Below are 15,137 nucleotides of genomic sequence, written 5' to 3'. Positions count from 1 at the left end.
CTGCGGCTGCCAGTGGCCCCCACTCCGAGTGAGACCTGTCCTCTCTCAGGAGCCCTGCTGGGCCCACACAGCATCACCAGACCCCTGGGAATGGGGCTGCTCCACAAGGGAACGGGAAGGAAGCTCAGAAAGGAACAGAGGGCTTTTTTCCCCTTCAATAACATTTATGGGGTTTCCTGGTCCTATATTAAAGAAACATATGCTCATTATAGAAACTGAGAAACCTGGTAAGCCTGGAAAGAAGGGGGAAAGCATCACCTGTAGCCTCTTACTCTGTTACATTTAGGTATACTTCCAATCCATAGATGATTCCAAAGCCCCCCTGAAATGGGGTACACTGCATATCATTCTGTGCTTTATAGGAGAGAGGATCCTCAGCCTTCATGGGATGCTCCAGGGCTCCGGGACTCAGGAGGTTAAGAGGTGCTGCACTAGAGAGTGTCCAGATGGCAACACGGCCACAAGGCCCGCACAGAAACACACCTGACTGTGTGCACAAGCATCTTCCACTCTTCCCCTCCTTAGGTCCATTTTGTGCTCACACACACTCACATGGAGATGTGTATACACACACGTGAATGTGCACACAGGCACACGCACATGCCTGCTTGCGAACTGCACTCCTGTTTCATGCAGAAACCTGTATATGTATTGTTCACGCACACATGCACCCATATCATAGGCACTTTGTACACACACCTCCCACCGAGGCACACCCTCGTTCGTACACCATGCACACACAGGAACACAGCCAAACACCTTGGCCTGGGAGAAATTTAGCCAGGCTACCAGTGAACAGGCTCATTTCATGGATGCTGCTGCCCTCTACTGACCATAATCAGTGATGGCACTCTTATTTAATTGCTCTGCGTTTGTCCAGTTCTGTTCACTCTTCAGCCACCTGCTGGCTCCTTTCCTTCATTCCTCATCCCTGGAAGCCGTGGATTGGAGCTGGTTCCTAAAAAAGGGTCAAGAATGAGGGAGGGGGAAACGGACTTGGCCCAGTGGTTAGGGCGTCCGTCTACCACATGGGAGGTCCGCGGTTCAAACCCCGGGCCTCCTTGACCAGTGTGGAGGTGGCCCATGCGCAGTGCTGATGCGCGCAAGGAGTACCGTGCCACGCAAGGGTGTCCCCACGTAGGGGAGCCCCACGCGCAAGGAGTGCGCCCATGAGGAGAGCCGCCCAGCGTGAAAGAAAGTGCAGCCTGCCCAGGAATGGCACCGCCCACACTTCCTGTGCTGCTGATGACAAGAGAAGCGGATAAAGAAACAAGACGCAGCAAATAGACACTGAGAACAGACAACCGGGGGAGGGGGGGAAATTAAATAAATAAATAAAATCTTTTAAAAAAAAAAAAGAATGAGGGAGGAATTCTTTTGGAAGAAACTTGGTGGGAAAGGTGGGGTGGGGAGCTATCATTTACTTTACACTGTCCTTTACAAACTACTATCTCACTAATTTTCTCATTCTCATGGGACTTACCTAGTGCCTGGAATGTGAAAAACCCTAATAACTATTCAAATGAATGCATTAAAAACCCTATAAGGTCAATATTTTTAATAAACGAGGAGATGGAGGCTCTGAGAGGTGAAATGACTTGCCCAAAGTCACACGACTGACAGAGAATCCAAACTTGGCCACCTCCGATGGTCAGGACAGTGCTCTGAAGGTGAAGCAGCAGTGAAGTTGAAGGCCTTTGCTAAGGCCTGTAGGAAGGAAGCCAGGCCCACATCACTTCAGGGAATCAGGCGAGGAACCCAGAGGTGGATAAGGCCAAGCTGGAGGGATGGGCCCCCCACCCAGGATGGCACTGCTACCTTGGGCCTCGGGATACTGCCTCACGTTCATTCATTCAACTAATACTTATTTTTTCACAGTGTGGCAGTCTCTTTACTCAGGCTGGGGATAAGTAATGAACAAGACAGACAAAAATACCTGACCACATTCCAGAGTGGAAGTTTTGAAAGTGGCCCAGCTCATGAGAACTTAAGGACCCCTTTGAGCTTCTCTCTCCTTTTCTGGCTCTGCTGCATGGACAGAGGATCCAGAGTGAGGGAGCAGAGAGATATCAGGGCTGGCGAGGACAGTTCAGCCCCATCTGTCCAGTATTGAGGTTAAGCAAAGAGAACCCCAAACTTGAAGAAGAGCAGAGAAAGGTTTGACTCTAGCCTCAGGCACTAACAAATTCAGTGACCTTGGTCAAGTCTCTTACCCTTTATGGGCCTCAGTTTCCTCATCTGTTAAAGCAAAGGGCTTGATCTAGAATAGTGGTTCCAACCCATATTTCATGAGTGGGGCCAGGGGAGGTCAAACAGAGGTGGTACAGGGAAAGGCCAAGCCGCTGAACTCCCCCATCCCATGCTCTTACATATCCACTGCTTCACTCAGAGCAGCTCTGCTTCCCTCTGTTTCCCACATTGGGCTTCCATGGCTAAAAGATTTTGACAACCACCTGGGTTGGCTGAGCTCTAAATTCTTCTTAGTCCTACAAGTTTTAAAGCTAGATTCTCCCCCCTTTCCCCCGAGTTGTCTGCTCTCTCTGTCCATTTGCTGTGTGTTCTTTTCTGTGACCGCTTCTATCCTTATCGGCAGCACCGGTAATCTGTGTCTCTTTCTGTTGCTTCCTCTTGTTGTGTCAGCTCTCCGTGTGTGTGGCACCATTCTTGGGCAGACTGCACTTTCTTTCACACTGGGCGGCTCTCCTTACGGGATGCACTCCTTGTACATGGGGCTCCCCTACGTGGGGGACACCCCTGCGTGGCAGGGCACTCCTTGCGCGCAGCAGCACTGCACACGGGCCACCTCCACATGGGTCAAGGAGACCTGGGGTTTGAACTGCGCACCTCCCATGTGGTAGGCGGACGCCCTATCCATTGGGCCAAGTCTGCTTCCCCAGGCTAGATTCAAAACCACCTCTGCTCAACTCCAGGTTTGAGGTTCTGTTTGTTCAAACTCAATACTGGGACAACTGGGACTGAACTATCTTCCTGTTACCTGCTGTTGTAGATTCCTAGGCTTCTCAAAGCAAATACCATGAAAAGGGTCTGATTAAACAATTGGAATTTACTTGCTCATGGTTTTGAGACCGGGAAAATGTCCAAATCAAGGCATCATTAAGGTGATGCTTTCTTCCTGAAGATCAGCTGCTGGTGATCCTAGACTCCACTGTCATATGGCAAAGCACCTGGCGGTGTCTGCTGGTTTCTTCCTTCTCTTCCAGGTTTCATTGGTTTCAGCTTCTTGCTTCTGTGGCTTTCTCTGTGTCTGAATTTCATTCTCTGATAAAGGACTCCAGTAATAGGATTAAGACCATCCTGATTGAGGTGGGCCTCGCCTTAACTGAAGTAACCTTGCCTCAAAAGGTCCTACTTATGATGGGTTCACAACCACAGGAATCATTTAAATTTAAGAACATGTTTTTCTGGGTTACATAGAGCTTCAACTCACCAACCTGCCTACCACCTGGTGAACTCAAAGAGGACTGGGACTGGGTTTAGGGCTCTCTGTCCCCTGCATGGTACCTAGCACAGGCCTGGCTGCAGGAGGAAGGTCTTAGGCTGTGTCCATTGGGACTGACCACCCATGGACGACGTTAGATTGACAGTGCTGCAGTGACAGCACTGCTTTGACCACGGGCCTCTTTGAATGCCACACACAATGCTGGCACGGCCTGGGGAGGCGAGGGCAGGCAGGAGCTTATGGAGTTGGACCCAAGCCTGGAAGGCAAAGGAAGATTTGTCTGGATGGAACAGAGGGTCCTGAGCAGTACTGGCTGGAGCCACCCAGCTCCTAGGATGTGAGCACTCAGAAGGTGCAGTGGGTACGGGATCAGTTCAGGTGGGAAGCTCTTGGAGATATGGGTGAAAGACCTGCCTGAGTGGGAGGGTGGGAGACCGGAAACAGATCCTGCTGTGGCCTCAGAATTCCCGAATCTCCTGTGGAAGAGCTCATGTGTAATTCCTGCAGGACGAGGGACAGACTTACCATGAGGCTGACGCTTCAGACCTCACAGTTTCACAGATGTTGGGAGAGAATTTAGCAATGTGTTCACAAGGCCATATGGTTCAGTAAAACGTATAAGTAAAATATTTTAACCTCAATTGGTTAAGACTTGTGGTTCATTCTGACTTCCCCTCCTTCCCACTTGTGTCCTCAGTCAGGGAGTGTTTTGCATTCTCAGTTAAAATTTAAAATTTGCTTTTCTTTTTTGAGGGCATTAACATACATACAAAGAAAAATACACGAAAAAAAACCATACATACAAAATAAAATTTCCTATTTTAACCACTATCAAGCATACATACAGTTCAGTGGTGAAGTCTTGACTGTTCATTCTTTTCCTTAAAGAGGCCCACAAATAAGCTCCATGGCCCCACGAAACTGGATTGGCCCACTGAACCCTCAGTTTCCCCAACTACAAAGAGAAAATAAAGACTGAAAAGTCTCCACGGGGTGAAGATTATCTTTCAGTCCTCTCAAAGGCAGTGAGAGAAGGGATGAAGAGCAAGACTAAAGGACTCGCAGCAAGTCGTGGTGAACACGGGGTGCAATCCAGGACAGCCCCACCTGAAAGCCCCTTTTCACCCCACCCCCTGCTTCCGAGCCTTCTTGCGGTCCGCGTAACTCGGCTCCGCCTCTCCGCCCCATCCTCTCTACGACCGCTAGGTGGCGCGAGACACCACCGTTCCTTCTGCCCCGAAAGCACCCTGGTCGGCTCTCCGGCCCACGTTGCTTGCATCGCAACCCTGCCCAAACATTTCAGCTCTTTCCCGCCCTCCCAGGAAATCGGGAGTGCTACCTTTACGTCCTGGCCTTGCCATTTACTGGTTGTGTGATCGAGAGCAGACCACTCGCCTCTCTCTGCGCCACTTTCCTCATCCATGAAATGGGGGTATCTCATGGGAATAGGTTGGTGAAGCACCTGAGTGTTTTTACAGGGGCTTGTGGAGAGGGCACCGTCCTCGCAAAGGGACTCTCCCGGCAGGCTCGGCCCCCTCCCCACACTGCAGCAAACCCAGAGGCCGTCTGGGGTAGTAGGGCCTTTCAGTATTCCTCAGGGGTGGGCTTCCTCGTGGCCCTGCTCAGGTCCTTCCCTGGACTGGGATATCTGATCTGGTTCTCTTTATTCACCCCTGCTGGTCCCCAGCTTTCCTTTGGAGGGGGTTCTGCAGCCTTTTGCCCATCCTTTTTTTTTTTTTTAAGATTTATTTTTTATTTCTTTCTCTACCCCCCCCCCCAGGTTGTCTGCTCTCCGTGTCCATTCACTGTGTGTTCTTCTGTGTCCACTTGTATTCTTGTCAACGGCACCTGGAATCTGTGTCTCTTTTTGTTGTGTCATCTTGCTGTGTCAGTTCTCCGTGTGTGTGGCCCCACTCCTGGGCAGGCTGCACTTTTTTTTGCGCGGGGCTGCTCTCCTTGTGTGCGGGGCTCCCCTACGTGGGGGACACCCCTGCGTGGCAGGGCACTCCTTGCACGCATCAGCACTGCGCATGAACCAGCTCCACACGGGTCAAGGAGGCCTGGGGTTTGAACCGCAGACCTCCCATGTGGTAGGCAGATGTCCTATCCATTGGGCCAAATCCGCTTCCTGCTTTTTGCCCACCTTGATGTCACCGTGGGGATCTGCCCTAGGCTTCAAATGGATCCTCCTGGAGGGGACCGACCCCTGACCCACTGCCCACAATTCTCCCTTTCTCTTCCTCCTGCCCCCATTCCCCTCCCCCATAAAAGTGACTGCCTGAAAACTCCCTGGTTTTCACCAAATGTCTGACCTGACATTCAAGGCCTTCCACAAACGATCCAGATTCACTTCTTGTTCCCAATATACCAGACCACTTTCTGTTCCCAGAGCACCACACTTTCCCTCTCCTACCTCCCGGTCTTCGTGCAGGTTGTTCCCTCCACCTGAAATGCACTCCCGTTTCAATGTAGGAATTCATCCTTAAGAGTCCAGTTGGAAGGTCACCTCCTCCAGGCAGTCTTTCCTAATCCCCCAGATAGAATCTCTTTCCCCTCTCTGGGCTCTGGATGCACAGCTGTTTTCTGGCCCTCCCCAAAGGGAGCCATGAATCACAGCAGGAAAATCCATTAGGTATGGAGAGCAATCCATGGTTTATAAACAGCCTTCCCTTCTAGTATCCCAGGGCCAGGTAAGGCAGGCTGGGTGAGAGCTGCTGTCTCTTTTGACTGATGAAGAGACAGGCTACAAGAGAAATGCGAATATCAAGTCACATACACCTGTAAATGGTGCAGTCAGGATTCAGACCTGAGGCTGATCCCAGCCATACCCCCTGCCTCAGGTCTGAACTTTTCCTTGACCCATCTCCACTCTTCTATGTAGCCAGGTCTTATGAACCCCCTCTCCCTGCTTTGGGTAGGGACCCTTAGTTGTTTTTTATTTTTATTATGGTAACATATATTAAAAAAAAAGTTCCCATTTTAATCACTTCCATGTACAATTGAGAAATATTAATTATATTCACAATATTGTGGTTACATCACCATCTGTTGATCGGTTTATAATAAGGTGCCCAATAAAGTTTTGTTGAAGGAATGGACGCTCTCAAATCTTAACCCCCTCTCCCCATTCTGTGGCCTCTTTATCACCCACCTCAAGGCCTATTTGCAGCTGGTGGCAGTCCTGCCTGTGGCAGGATAAGCAGTTGACTGGAGGCCCATGCAACTCAGAGGAGGAGCAGGAGCCACAAACAGGTCCCTTCCCCTGCCCCAAGCTTATCAGCTCTGCACAGGCAGGGGTGGGGAGCTGCACGCTGCCTGTCACCTTGACACCCTCCTTACGATTGCTTAAATGTTGTGTGGCCTCCACTGTCCCTTCAGCTCTCAGAGTCTCAGATCCTCTTCAGAAAACGGTTGGCTGTGAAGATTGAACAAGATAAAGGAGAGAACGCATGTACAATTGTTAGCAGTAGTGACTAAATCAGAGTTGCCTTCTCAGGAGCTCTCCCCTCCCGGGTCGCATCTCAGGTAGCAAATTGCTCCCCACATTCTGGGCGGGAGATGGAGACTGATCTCCACCCGCAGGGGCAGTGGGGGAGAGTGCCGAAGCTCAGGCAATGACAGCACCCCTGCATCAGTGACCGACCCACAGGCGCACAAGTCACTCCAACAGGAAACCCACGCAGGCTGCTTGGGCGGACAAGACCCCGGGCCAGGGCAGAGCTCCTAGGTCTCCCGGGTCCCGGCACGGGGTGCAACCTGTTTATATGACACATGGAGAGACAGGCTTTACAAAGTCACACCCTCCATACAAATTCACCAACGGGGCACACCCTCGCGCACACCCCTTCACCCCAATACACAGGGGAGAAGAGACACACATAAAATCACAAACACATTTCCAGATATACCACCCCCACCCCCACCCCCCAAAACTGAGAAACACAGAGCCCTCCCTGACCAGCACCAACGCACATACACAGGCACTTATCAGGCTGGGGCAGGCGCTGGCGCTGCTGAGTCACGCACAGGCTGCTCCGCACCGCCGCGGCTAGAGGCCTGTGCCCGCCCCGACCAGGGAGGGGGCGGGGCCTGCGCCGCTCGTTAGACTAGCTCCCACCGCTCCACTGCTGGGATTCTCCCCTCCCCTGGAGAATCGGAGGTCTAGGTGGGAGGGAACACGTCTGCCGAGGCCAAATCAAGTTCACAGCCTTCTCTCTCTCCTGGGTAAATAATTACGCGTGGGAGCAATTAAAAAATAATACTCGATCCATTATTGGGTATTTGCGTATCTATTTTTCCGCTGTAATTTAATCTTCACAACGCTCTATAAAAAGTTAGTACTATTATTAATCCTATTTTATCCCAGAGTGGAAGTAACTTGCCCAAGGGCACACAACTATGCTACGCTCTCTGCCCTGTACTGGGCAGTGCTGCTTGGTGGGCAGGTGAGTATGTGGACGAGTGACAGATGTGACAAGATGCTTGGGAGCCTGGGTACATCAGGTCTCCCCATGGGATTCATACGGCTAGGGGCTGAAGGGGTCTCACGCATGTCCAATTTCTGGTCAAAGGATCCAGAACTTCTCTGGTACTCTGGAACTCCCCACCTCTCTCAGGAAGCATTCACCAGATTCAGAGTCTCAGCCCAGCCTCCTCTGCAGGACGAGGAGCTCCTCGAGGGTAGAGACCAGGGTCCTGAAGTTTAAAATCTGGCTCAGAGGAGGCATCAGTGAATTGGGTGGGGGAGGGGACAAAATGAATTTATGACCTCTCATTTGTGTATGCTACAACCATAACATTAATAACCAAGTAAATGCTAACACTTTGCATACGCTGAGACTGGTACCGTTCTTAGGACTTTACATGGGTTATTTCATTTAATTCTCACAACAACCGTTGAGGAAGAATACTTTTATTTAACTTTGTTTTACTGAGGAGGAAACTAGCTTGGAGAGAGAGAGTAGCTTGCCCAAAGTAACCCAAGTGGTAAGTGGCAGTACTGGGGATTGGGACCCAGGCCATCTGACTTTGGAGCCCATCTCTTAATAGTAGGAAGACCTCTGAATTCATAGGAAGTAACTTGCTCTCAGTGGGCCTCGGTTTCCCCCACTTGTCAAAGAAGGGACTGGCTCTCCATGGCTCTCCAGCCTGGAATAGCCTATGATCGTATGCTCTGATTCCTCTATATGGAAGAAGGATTAGGCTTGTTCTCTGGGTAGATGTCCTGGAGGACAGCTTTAACCTGAACCTGAGGAAGAGCTTTAGAAGTCTCTGGACCCTTTCAAAGTCCCCTGATCAGGGGTGAGCTTTGCCATTGGAGGTGTATGAGCGCAGGTCTGAAATGAGGTGGAGGGGCAGAGACTTGAATCAGTGATAATATAAGCCCCTTCCAGACCTGATGGGACCGACTGTCCAAAGGGGAAAGTCTCTGAGAAGTGACAAGATAGGGACGAGAGGAACGGGAATCCACCTTTACCGAGTGCTGTGCTTGGCACTTAACATACGTTACTAATTTTCAGGAAAACATCCTAAGATTTATAGTTGAGAAACTCAGATTCAGCGAAGCGACTTGCTCAAGGTCACACAGGGCAAAGCGGTGGAACAGGTGATCCAGGTGAGTCTTGCCAGGCTCCCCTGATTCCTAAGATCATCCCCTTCCTATCTAGTATCCTTAGGGGCAGAGCCACGTGGTAAATTGCATCAGGCTTTCGCCACGTGACTTCAAAGGCCACACCAACTCAAGAGCTCCCTTCCCGACCCTCCCTTGATCCCTCCAGTCTTCGCGGGGCTGCTAGGGGCTGGAAGACCTTACCTGCAGCCCCCACCCCTTCCCGGTTGCGGCACTGGCACCCCTCCGCCCCGCCCTCCCCGCCGCCCCGCCGATTGGCAGTTGCCTGCACCAATTAAGAGGCCTCCCGGGCAGGGGGCGGGGCTTACGTCAGAGTTGCCCTGTCAGTGCAGGTGGACGGCCCCGGCGGGGCAAAGTGGCAGGAACCTCTTAAAGGGCGAGAGCGGCGGAGAGCGAGGACGCGACCCGGCCCGGCGCGGCCAGGACTCCGCCCCGGTCAGCCCAGGTGAGCCTGGACCTCCTGGGGGGCGACCGCGGGGCCCTGGGAAGGACGGGCTGAGGGACGTGTCGACCTGCCCCCAAGGGCCCCGGCCGTCCCGGGAGGGGCGAGAACAGGGTCTAAAGGTCCAGGAAGGGCCCTAGGGGTCCCAGGTTCCACGGTCTGAGTTGGGGTCCAGGGGATCGAGGCGCCTCGAAGTTCAGGGTTGAGGGGCCAGGAGAGGGGTCCAGGAGATCCGGTCTGGAGTTCGTCACGTGCCGCTGCCGGTCCCAGCCGGTCTCCCGGCCTGTCTGCGGCGGAGGTCCGGGTTCGGTTCCCGCAGGCGGGTCCCTGTGGAGCGGTGCAGCCAGAACCCCCCCCCCCCCAACCCCGCCCTGCCGGGCCCCGCACGCTCCTGCCCGGCCCGCCGCAGCGCGGTCGCGAGCCGGAGGGCGAGAGGCGCGCAGAGGGAGGGGCGCCGGGGCCAGGAGCCCCACACCCGGTTACGGCCCTTATGTAACTGACTTTGAGTGTCGGGTCGCGGGGACCCGCGAGCCGGGACGCCCAATCTGCCCGCCAGGGGGGCCCTTCCGTCGCTGCCGCTCCGCACACTCCCTTCCAGGCTGAGTCTAGGGGACTTCCCTCTGTTTCTAGTGACCCTGGTTTCTCTTTCGGGCTCAGACTCGGGCTCACCTCTCATTTCCCAGGGGCGCTCATCTCTTGTCTCTGTGTGGCCTATTTTTCCGTGTCTGTCCTGTCCTTCCCCAAGAGTTTTCTCGCCTTCACCTACACTTTCTAGGAGACCCCACGTCTTTCGATAGGGCAGGACTTCTCCCCTCCAGTGTGGAGGCAGAGACGTGTTCAGAGAGACCCCAGCCAGAGCCTGCTCCAACCTCAGGGAGAGGAAGGAGAGGATTAGTTGGGTAGGGTTGGGGAGTCTTTCCAGGGCCCACAGCTTCCCCTGGTTGGGAGTGGCTCAGTCTCTGGGCCCCTCGTCTACCTGTGAGCCCTTCTTTCCCAGAAGGAGGTTTAGGAGGGTCTTACACGCTGGGCTCAGGGCAGCTGGGAGTGCCTGTGAGAGCTGCCTGGGGTCAGTCAGGGTCGGGTCCTCAGCTAGGAGCACTAGCCCAGGCTCTGCCTCAGCCAGCTCCCCACCTCCATTCCAGTTGATAGGCCTGGGGGGGGATGGATGGTCTTGTCTGGAGCCTGGGGGTGGGGAGGGGATTGGCAGAAGGGGCCAGAGGGACTTGTCATGGGGGTAGCAGAGGGATGTAGAGAGCCTTAGGTCTAAGAAGCACCTACTGGAGCCAGCCCCTGCCTTCAAAACCCTTCTTAGTGGTAGAGAGGCAGATGCCTCCGAAATAACTCCTGCACCCAGCTGCTGCTGTCAGCCTATCGGGTGCATGTGTAAACAAGGTGCTATGGGAGCCATGAGGTGGGAACAATTAGTTCCAACAAGGAATGGGGGCAGGGAGGCCTTGTAGAGGGAGGTGGAAAGTTTGGGTTAGATACTAAGGTAGAAGGTGGGATAGAAGCTGTAAGGAGTAGAGAGGAGGAAGGGGTAGGGCCATCTGGTGCCCTGTAGGCTTTGCTTGCAGCAGAACTGGGTTTGAATTCTGGCCCTGCTACTTCCTTACTGTGTGACCTTGCATAAGTCACCTCATCTCCCTGAGCCCTGGGTGCCTACTTAGTCAGTAATCTGGCCCTGACAGGCATTAACAGAAGCAAATGAGGCAATGAGTACGCAGTGACCAGAATGGCAGCTGGTCTGAGATCTGGCCATGGGGGTGTTTTAAAAAGTGACTGGAGTGGGGAAGCCCTGAGGTGTGCCCGTGTGTGTGGGAACGTCGGGCAGGGCCTGCCAGATCCCAGCAACATGGAATGTGGGTGGAGTGCCCCAGTGTGTGGGTGGCATTCAGTGAGGTGAGGAGGCCCCACACCAGGCCCCACACTGGCCCATCCCTGCGCTGCCTAGGCCAGGCTGGCCTCCCTGCTGTAGGGCTCAGGTGCCAAGAGAAGCTCCCAGGGCTCCCAGGTCCCCGTCCCGTCCCCGTCCCCCCCCACCCCCCACCGCAGAGTGGATGCTGGCCAGGAGCCTGGCTGGCTGTGCGGGGCTGGAACATCCCAGCCTGGCTGGGAAGATGCTGACGCTGTGCAGGCCCAGTGGAGGCCCAGAGCTCTGTCGGCTGGAGCTGCGCCCAGCTAATGGGTCCTGGGCTGCAGGGTGAGACAGAGGTCAGTGTAAGGCTGGGAAGGCAGATATAAGGAGAAAACCCCGGAGGGGGAGCCTGTGGGCAGAGCTGTGGAACCAGAGAGGAACTTCATTTGGTTATTCCCTAAACCCTTCCTGAGCACATACTGTATACCCTATGCAGGTTTGCCAGCCATAGAGCTCAACAGGATATGTGCCCTCTCTACCCTCAAAGGGCTTACCTTAGAGGCATGGGATTTGTTGGGAGGGGGTTGCAGAGTGTATCTGTATGAATTAAGGGCCTGAGATTCTGATGTTCGTTAAAGGTTACTGTCTGTGAGCCAGTAACCTTTTCCGCAAGTCTCAGTTTCCCATTCTGTGAAGCGGGGAAGGGAGATGAACCTAGAATCTGTAAGAGTCTTCCAGCACCCATTACTATAGCCTCCAGGACCTGGCTTGGGACTTAGTCTACCACATACCCTAATTCCTTATGAGGGGAGAAGATGGGGCAAGGTCAAGGTATGGTGTGATGGGCCCCCAAGTCCTGTTCTTTGCCTGTGTCCTCTAATCATAATTAGAGCCACTGCCTCTTGAGCACTCATAGTGCATGGTGCTCTGTGCTAAGCCTTTAATATGTTGCATTAACTCATTTAATCCTCACAGCCTCGTGAGGGAAGAGCTATTATCTCTACCTCACAGGAGTTCATGGAGGTGAATCAATTTGACCAAAGGCACAGATAGTAGCAGGGCCAAGATTTGAACTCAGATCTGTCTGACTCCAAAGCTCAGCTTTAACTAAGAGGGGGAGCTCCTACCCTGCCCAGATGGAGGCATCCACAGTACCCAGTCGTTACCTGCGGAGCCTGCCTGACCCCTTTGGAGAAGTTCCAAGCCCTGGGCTGTTCAGGCTGGGCAGGTGAGGAGCAAGCTGTGCTGCCTGCTTTCTGTGTCCCCTGGAGGCATGGCCCTGCCTCTGGCCGGGCCTGGCTGGACACATCCAGTAGGAGGGGACAGGGACAGAAGGAGCAATGTGAAAGTCAGGGCCCTACCCGAGTTTCCCTTGGGAGCCAGCCCCATCCAACTGCTGCCCAGCTGCAAGAGCTGGGCACTGAAAGACAACCTGGAATATGTGGCCAACTCTGCGCTCTGCGTCCCCATCTGTAGAACATGGATTTAGAGTAGTTGAGCACAGACATTCCTTGACCCGTGGGTTAGTGGCTGAGGTCAGCGCTGGGGTAAAGGATTTGAGGAAGGGGCCAGAATGGCAGTGGCTGAGCCTGTGGAAGAAGAGTTTGGGTCAGGAACACCTTAGATCTTGCCTGGCTGTGTGACAACTACTTCAGATAAAGGGACTAGATTTGAGAGGTTCAAAAGCTTGTTTGGGGCTTTGCAGCAGACTGAAGGGAAAATAAGAAAAGCTGGACAACAAAATCCAGGCAGATGTGAGTTGGAATCCTGTCTGGGCCACTTGATTAGGCTGGGCCACGTGAAGTGACTTGCCCAGAGGCATGTAGAAAGGAATCTTTTCACCTCCCTGTAAAATAAGGATAATAGTCATTTTGTCTTTGACCACATCTTGGATAATTATGAAGATCAAAGGAGATGAGGCATTTGTAGAATCAGGTGGAAACTAGTGGTTGCGGGTTATTTTTCAGCTCAAAGCTGCACTCATGGGTCTGTGTGTGGAGCCACTGGGGGCACTACCGACTGCCCCTCTGCACAAAGGCTTTCTCCCCTGGAGTTGCTCTGGAGAGCAGCCCTAGGAAGGACACCATTTTCTGAGCACTTACCATGCAGCCAGGCCCCGTGCTCAGAGCTTCACCTCTTCTTGTCTTCCTCAGCCCCAATAGCAACCTTGTCAGGTGGATGGCGCCCTGACCCACTCTTGGGTCCCTCCAGACCCTGCACCTACAATCACCTGTAATAATACTGTGAGTCAAGCATTGTTCAAAGCGTTGTACCTATATTCCCTCATTTAACCTTCACAATAACCCTGGGAGGTGGGTATTAATATTATTCTCATTTTAAGATGAATAAATGAGGCACAGAGAAGAAATGGGCCCAGCATCCCAAAGTTAGTGAGTGGTAGAGCCAGGATTTGACCCCGAGTTCTTAAATCTCCTCCTTGAAGCACAACCATCAGTCGTCATTCAGTACTATTTATGATTGCCTCCTCACCGCACTACGCGAGGGCAGAGGCCATATCTGTCTTGCTCATACCCTATCCCCAACACTGGGTGCACAGTAGGTACGCAGTTAGTGTCTGTCGAATGATGGGCTCGCCCCACAGAACTCCGCTGCCTCAGTGGGCTAGGCTCTGGGGGCCCAGTGAGTTTAGGGATGATTATAGGATTACTGCTGGCTAGAAGGGTGTCTGCCCCAGAGGCAGAGGGAGGGCAGGGTTTCCCCACTGGCTCAGGCCCAGGCCCAGGCCCAGGAGGAAGCCCTAGATGGCTTGCGTGTTGGCTGTGTGTCTCACTGCTGTCTTTTGTTCCCATGTGCCACTGCGGCGATGGCTCTACGCCCTGTCCCCGACTGGCTGCGTGACCCCTGACGGCTACTTTTGGGTGAGTACTGGATTGGATAAATGATGGCTACATGGCCTTGAGTCTAATGCATGTCCCGTGGCTCTGAGGCCACCAGGAGGGGTAAAGGAGGCCCTAAGATGGGGTGGAGGAGTTGAGGATGGCATTTTCTGTGAATCAGGATCCCACACATCCAAGGTCAACTTCTCTCCTGATGCTTAACTTTTGGGTCACACAATACAATGCAAAGGTCTTTTGGGCCAGGCTGGCCTGGAATAGAATGCTTACTCTGCCACTTACAGCGGTGGCTCTTTGGATCTCAGCTTCTCATCTGTAAAATGGGAATATTAACGCCTGCCTCCCACAAGCATATTTTGTTCCTGTGAGGGCAGGGATTTTTGTTCATCTGTTCACTGTTATATCCCCACCACCTAGGACATGGTGGCACACAGTAGGTGTGCAATAAGTATTTCTGAATGAATGAACATTAAACTTTTTTAAAAAAAATTAAAGTTAATAGATCACAAGGAATGTTATACTAAAAAACATAAAAAAACAAAAAACATAAGAGGTTCCCATATAACCCACTCCCCATCCCCCACGTCATTTTTGTAAATTATTTTTTTGAAGATATATACATCACACAAAAAATGTTACACTAAAAAATATAAGAGGTTCCTGTATATCCCCCCCCGACTCCTCCCACACCAACAACCTCCCTCATTGAGGCACACTCATCGCACCCGGTGAACACATTTTGGGGCACTGCTGCACTACACAGATAATAGTTTACCCTGTAGTTCACACTCTCCCCCAGTACATTCAGTGGGTTATGGCAGGATATATAAAGTCCAGCATCTGACCCTGCAATATCATTAAGGACAACCCAAAATCCCAAAAATGCCCCCACATCA

At 52.7% G+C, this 15,137-nt stretch overlaps 1 protein-coding gene across 5 annotated transcripts in view; it reads left to right on the top strand.

The window, feature by feature from the left end:
• The first annotated feature begins 9,391 nt into the window (after nucleotides 1–9,391).
• The window catches only part of EPB41 (erythrocyte membrane protein band 4.1), a 240,694-nt gene continuing 234,948 nt past the window's right edge, over nucleotides 9,392–15,137 (top strand). For 4 of the 5 annotated variants that reach the window (XM_058304765.2, XM_058304760.2, XM_058304761.2 and 1 more), the window contains exon 1: nucleotides 9,392–9,534. The gene's annotated coding sequence lies outside the window, so the exon portion shown is untranslated. Of the gene's footprint in view, nucleotides 9,535–14,249; nucleotides 14,266–15,137 lie in introns of those variants that run through there. The other variant, XM_071217589.1, reaches the window with a different exon arrangement.

The sequence above is a fragment of the Dasypus novemcinctus genome, chromosome 9, assembly GCF_030445035.2.
Source record: "Dasypus novemcinctus isolate mDasNov1 chromosome 9, mDasNov1.1.hap2, whole genome shotgun sequence".
Classification (NCBI taxonomy): domain Eukaryota; kingdom Metazoa; phylum Chordata; class Mammalia; order Cingulata; family Dasypodidae; genus Dasypus; species Dasypus novemcinctus.
This window is presented reverse-complemented; position numbering and strand designations above follow the sequence as displayed.